Below are 7,148 nucleotides of genomic sequence, written 5' to 3'. Positions count from 1 at the left end.
GAGGGAGAAGCAGGCTCCATGCAGGGAGCCTGACATGGGACTTGATCCTGGGTCTCCAGGATTAGGCCGTGGGCTGAAGGTGGGAGCTAAACGACTGAACCACCCAGGCTGCCCATCATTTCTTTCTTTCTTCTTTTTTTTTTTTTTAAGGATTTTATTTATTCATGAGAGACGTAGAGAGAGAGGCAGAGACATAGGCAGAGGGAGAAGCAGGCTCCATGCAGGGAGCCCGATGTGGGACTTGATCCTGTGATGCTAGGATCACGCCCTGAGCCCAAGGCAGATGCTCAACCGCTGAGCCACCCAGGCGTCCCTGCCCGTCATTTCTTAATAAATACCTATACTTTTCAGGCAGAGATAGTAGGGGAAGGGAAGAGCCTGGGCCTATGTAGGGGGACCTGGGTGGCTCAGTTAGTTAAGTATCCGACTTAGGCTAATGTCATGATCTCTGGGTCCTGGGATAGAACCCCCGAATTGGGCTCCACACTTAGCAGAGAATCTGCTTCTCCCTCTCTCTCTCTCTGCCCCTCCCCTGGCTCATGTGCTCGCTCTCTCCCCCCCACTCCACTTTCAAATACATAAATAAATGGGGTGCCTGGGTGGCTCAGTTGGTTAAGTGTCAGCCTTTGGCTCAGGTCATGATCCCAGGGTCCCAGGAATCAAGTCCCACATCCGGCTCCTTGCTGGGTGGGGAGTCTGCTTCTCCCTCTCCCTCTGCCCCTCCCTTCTGCTTGTGCTCACTCTCTTTCACTCTCTCTCCCTCTCAAATAAATAAAATCTGTAAAAAGATGTTTTAAATAAATCTTAAAAAAAGATTTTTCGATGTGTAATAACAGCTATTATTAACTTTCCTCTTGAAATTCTCACCAATAAAAATGAGTCAGATATTTTAAAATATGAATTAAGTTTCTAGAACATACATATGTAAAATATGAGAAAGTGATTACTCCTTCTCAAGTGCTGGGTACAACATATGTCCAAAGTTGTTTTCCATTGCCCCAATTAATATGGCCAGAAATTTTGAGAGAAACTTTGCATACTGGTCTCAGGATTTAAAGCTTCAAAGTATACGTTTCTCTTTTGTATCAGAATGCTAGCACAGATTACCAGATCTAGAAAAATGTGCGTCCCAATATTTTCATATTCTATACCACCATTTGAATACTTTATCACTTATATTTCTTCATTCAGTTTTCAACGAATATTGATATAGAGCCTTTGATGTGCCAGGATCTGTTCTAGAAACTGGGAATACACTGGTAAACAAAACAAAGATCCCTGCTCTCATGGGGAGCATTCTGGTGGGGAGGGTCATGGAAAATCAACAGAAAAAAAAATCAACAGAATAACAAAATCAAAACAGCATATATGATAGCATTATAGATGGTAGTAAGTGCTATGGAGAAAAATAAAGCTGGGAAAGTGAATAGGAGTTCTGTAGGAATAGGAGGTTGAGGGGAGCAGCCTGCAATTTTAAATAGGGTGGAGTGAGAAGGCGAGACAATAAATTAAGACCTACAGAACCTGAAGGAGTAAACAACGCGGATGTCTGGGACAGGTTTTTAGGCAGAAGAGCCATGCGAAGGCTCTGCTCTGAGAATATGCCTGGTGAATTCCAATCAGAGTGGGAAGGCCTGCCTGGCTGGAGCAAGACGCATGGGGTTGGGGTGGAGGAGGGAGGAAGGAGGGACTAGAATGGCAGGTGGGCAGGGAGGTACTGGTGATATGACAGTGCCATAGGTAGCACTCCCTGTAGGGACTTGAAGATACTATGAAGGACTTGGCTTTTTATGGAAGTGAGGTAGGAAATCAACTGGGGCTCAGGAGGTCTGACCCAGGCTGACCCTGGCTACTCTGCCAGCAAGGTGTTGATGCTCACAGAGAGGTCAGTTAGAAGTCCACAGTATCTAGTCAAGAGTGGAGAGTAGCCTTGAGCAGGGTGTTGGCAGTGTTGGCAGCAGCAGGTGATCAGGTTTCTGTAGGAGTTAGAGCACATGGGGCTTGCTGATGGGTTAGATGGAGGTGAGAGAGAGGTGTGAAGGATGAATGACTCCAGGGCTTTGGGCCTGAGCAAAGGGAAGGCATCATTATTTGAGGAGGGAAGGAGCTGAATTAGAAACAATTTGCGGGGCAGCCCAGGTGGCCCAGGGGTTTAGGGCCGCCTTCAGTCCAGGGCCTGATCCTGGAGACCTGGAATTGAGTCCCAAGTCGGGCTCCCTGCATGGAGCCTGCTTCTCCCTCTGCCTGTGTCTCTCCCCACCGCCCCCTCCCCATGTCTCTTGTGAATAAATAAATAAAATCTTTAAAAAGAAAAAAAAAGAAACAATTTGTGGGTTCCTTGATGGTATAAATCTCATGTGATTGCACTCAGGTACAGGAAATTCTGGAGGTAAAGGAAGGCGTAAGAATCAACTTTGGTAGATCATGCAATAAGGGTGATATTGAGGTAGTGGGATACATCTCATTTTATATTCATTCAGTGGTTGAGCAAAGAATGTCAATGTTTGATCTGATAACTCTCAGATTCTGTGACTTCTTTCTGATCAGGGATAGGCAGAGATATGGGAAAACATGGATGAAGAGCTATGCAGGCAAAACTCAGTCACAGGCACCATATATCTTCATTATGCAAGAGAGCAATAAAAGCTATTTTTGCAAAATTATTATTTTTTCATAAGCACTACTTTTGTACTCATTATTGTGATTATTATATAACAATGAATATTTGGTCCTAAGAAACAAAAGGAACTGCTGATGAAAAGAATGTGTACATGCTTGTTGAGCTGCTTAATAAATAACTATTTGATGATGATTCTGCAGTATGTTTAAAGGGTAATTCTTCTTCTGTTGCTTTAGAGAATTCATTTGGCATTCTAAAAATGGATGTAATTTCAAGTAGTGGCCAAAATGTATCAATTAGCCTGACATCTAGGTCTTTTTAACAGATCTATAAATTTCCAATTTCCTTTGCCATCTTAACCATGGTAAATCATCCTGAACAAGATCATTCTTTTGAACAACAGCCTCCTTATTAACTGAGATCAATTGAGATTAGAAAATGAAAAATACACTAGATGCTGAGGACTCTTTATGAAACCACATTTGTAGGATGAGTATTGAATGAAGATAAATGTGTTATTTTCAGCTTCTACATCATTGATTTAAAAATTTATTCTCTATATCCTATTGCTGGGTTAAACACTAATATATAGTTGGATGGTTTACTTGCTTGCAAGCATTATCTTTTTCCTACTGAGGTGATGTATTAATGGAAGGGAATGATTTTTAATTCAAATGTATCTTCCGTTGCATACCACATGCATTTCTACACATTAAATTGGGTAAAATTGATTTTTATTGATTTATAAATTAATGACTAAGTCCTTTGTTTTAATTTCTGATTGATTTTCATTTGCTCTCTGGATAAATTGCATGATGCTTAGCACATCGTGTGGACCTTATGTGATCAGGATTATGCCCACCTTTAAAGGCAAACTTACAGCATTGTTCTCTTTGTTCTCTTCTGTCTCCAAACCCCAGCCACCCTGGCCTTCTTTCAAATCCTAATATTTCACACTTAAGATTTTTTGCACATATATATATATTTTTTTAATTTATGATAGTCACAGAGAGAGAGAGAGGCAGCGACACAGGCAGAGGGAGAAGCAGGCTCCATGCACTGGGAGCCCGACGTGGGATTCGATCCCAGGTCTCCAGGATCGCGCCCTGGGCCAAAGGCAGGCGATAAACCGCTGCGCCACCCAGGGATCCCGATTTTTTGCACATATTGTCTAAAATTTTAGTTCTTTAGCTCTGCCTGCTTTATAGTTCTGTGTAACACATATACTACATTACTTTCTTAACTAATGAATTGCCTGTCTTCTAGCTAGAAAGCAGGCTCCAAAAAATACGTGGATTTTAGTCTTTCTTTCTTCACTGCTGAATCTAGCATCTAGAATTATGTTGGGTATAATATGCACTCAGAAAAGGTGATGAATGAATGAATGATTCCTTATCCTGGAATACCAGTTTTCCTTCTCTAAATCTAAGTAACTTCTACTCGTCATCCAAATTCCAGTTTAAATGTCACTTTTTCAGGCCACCTCTTTTTGACCGCTAAGACAAGTCAGCTTTCTCTATTACTTATTCTTACAGTTTTCTGTATTTCTAAGTTCTCCATAGAACTTATTAGAATTTTAGCTTATAAAGTCCCTTTTGTGACATAATTAGCTTAACTTGTTTTCTCCCCTAAACTATAAAATATCTCTATCTTGTTCTTTTTTTTTTTAAGGTTTTATTTATTTATGAGAGAGAGAGAGAGGCAGAGACACAGGCAGAGGGAGAAGCAGGGAGCCTGATGTGGGGACTCAATCCCAGGTCTTCAGGATCACACTCTGGGCTGAAGGTGGCCCCAAACCGCTGAGCCACCTGGGGATCCCCTGTATCTTGTTCTTAATGGTCTCTCCAACATCTAGCATAAAGCCTGGAACAAAGGGATGCTCAATGGTCAATAGGGCGCCTCGGTGGCTCAGGGGTTGAGCATCTGCCTTGCGGTCAGGCAGTGATCCTGGGGCCCTGGGATCAAGTCCTGCACCAGGCTCCTTGCAGGGAGCCTACTTCTCCCTCTGCCTATGTTTCTGCCTCTCTTTCTGTGTCTCTTACGAATAAACAATTTTTTTAAAGTTGTTAGTGAACCACAAAAGAATGTTTTGTTATACTGGAGTTCTTGTATAAATACACCTCTCAGTGAATTAAATAATGCTTGGGGGAGGGCACCTGGGTGGCTCAGTGGTTGAGCATCTGCCTTTGGCTCAGGGCGTGATCCGGGCTTCTGGGATGGAATCCCACATCGAGCTCCCTGTGAGGAGCCTGCTTCTCCCTCTGCCTATGTCTCTGCCTCTCTCTGTGTGTTTCTCATGAAAAAATACAGTCTTTACCAAAAACATAATGCTTGAAAGATCCCTTAATGTTAAGGCATCATACCAGCCTCTTCATCCCCCACTTTATTTCATTAAATAAATACTTAATGGGTTTCCCCTCTGGACCAAGCCACATAGAGGGAAAGAAGGTCATGTAAATACTGAAAAGACTATAAGCTTTAAAATGGAAAGATCTCTTACCCTCTAACTGTCTGTGTGAGCTCAGCAAAGTTACCAGTTGAGCCTTTGGTTCCTTATCTTTCAAGCAGAAATAGGAATTATCTATTTTGTGTGGTTTATGTAGGAATTATTACTGATGCATGTAGTGTGCCTGCCACACAGTAAGTGCTCAAAAGGTTTCAGTTGCTACTACTATCAGCAGAAGGTATGCTCCTAGAGGGCAGATTATACTTGCATTTCTAGTACCTTACATATCGAATACTCCAATAAAAACTGGTTAAACTAACCAGCAATGGGAACTATGGTAGAACATGTGCTCTTCCTCAACTCTCTAAGCAAGAAAATAAGTTCCAAGACAGTTCATGAAATACTTAGATAATAATGAAATATATTACTCACTATAGTTTATAGTACATACGAGATTATAGTAACATATGGTCACAGACCGTAAGTTTTTGCACGGCCAGACAGGAAATGATCAGAGGTGGCTGGCTGGAGGTATCGGGAAATAATTTCACATGTTTGTGTGTATATGATCTATATCAGTGAGCCTCCTGTGTAAATGTTCTACTTCTTTGTCAAAATTTGATGCTGGCTACACCAATGTTGGAAAAAATGGATCAACCTGCTGCTTCTGTTGTTACTATAATGGCAGACAAAATTGGGTTATTGATCTTCGGTATCACAGCATCTTTGTTATAGTAATGGATGCTTTTCCCCCCTTTAACAATCTGTGGTTGCTAACATCACAAATAGGTTCTGATGGTATTGGGTAATGTTGCTCAAATAGGGGTGCATTACGTGGGAGTATATAGTGGCCCTTCAAAACCAGAACATAGACTCTATTCCATATTCCATGTCTTTGTAGCATGCTCAGCCCGGGTTTTCAGGTGTATGACATCATCCATAATCATTATCTATTGCTCTCCTTTCATCTTACCAAACTCTTGGCTTACAGCTCTAATAAATGGGACTGAGAGATAATGAACGGAGGTTTTTTTTTTTTTTTTTTCCTCTAGGAGGCTCTCTCCTTTTTGTTCTCAGGTGTCTTTGTAAAGACATTTACAAACACACGGTACTCTGTTAAAGGTTTTTGCACACCAACATTCCCACCGAAAGCTTCAGATGCCTAATTACAGAACTGAACGCAGCAAACACAGTCCTGACATTAGGAAAAGCGATAACTACCACCTTTCACCCACTTCAAGCCATGGGAGGACGATCCAGGACCCACCCATGCCAACGGGCAGCCAGGCACACATCAACCTGCCCAGAGCCTACATCTGTAGAGACAAGCCCAGTCAGACAAGTTGCTCCCAGAGTAAACCACTTGCCCACAGACCTGCGTGTGTGTGTGTGTTGGGGGGGGCAGAGGAACATGCTGAAAGCCCTTGCCTCGCACACAACACGCACCTACACCAACACACCTGAGTGTTCTTCTAGGAGGAGAGAGACCTGAATACGTGAGAACTGTGCTGGCACACGCTCGCAAGTAAGCACACGTGTGTGGAATAAAGCTTTTTAAAAATTTTTTTAATTTAATTCTTTTTTTTTAATTCTTAAAATCTGGGTGGGTAAAGCGCACTTTTCAGGCCTCCCTGGAAGCCGTTCACAAACTAGTCAGTCCTTCCAGCCTGGGCGGGCCGCTAAAGCGGCAAGTTGGTTGCAGTCTTGTCCATCTTTTTCTTTTTTTAAAAAAGATCATGGGGATCCCTGGGTGGCTCAGTGGTTTCGTGCCTGACTTTGGCCCAGGGCGCAATCCTGGAGTCCTGGGATAGAGTCTGCGTCGGGCTCCCGGCATGGAGACTGCTTCTCTGTCTACCTCTCTCTCTATCATGAATAAATAAATTTAAAAAAATCTTTTTTAAAAAAAGGATTTTATTTATTTATTCACGAGACACACACACACACAGGCAGAAGCAGGCTCCATGCAGGGAGCCTGACATGGGACTTGATCACGGGTCTCCAGGATCACGCCCCTGGCTAAAGGCAGACGCTCAACTGCTGAGCCACGTGGGCTGCCCATCTTTTTTTTTTTTTTTTAAGATT

This window comes from Nyctereutes procyonoides, unplaced genomic scaffold (assembly GCF_905146905.1).
Source record: "Nyctereutes procyonoides isolate TBG_1078 unplaced genomic scaffold, NYPRO_anot_genome, whole genome shotgun sequence".
In the NCBI taxonomy this organism is placed as follows: domain Eukaryota; kingdom Metazoa; phylum Chordata; class Mammalia; order Carnivora; family Canidae; genus Nyctereutes; species Nyctereutes procyonoides.
The sequence above is the reverse complement of the archived record's forward strand: the minus strand, read 5'-3'. Positions refer to the sequence as shown.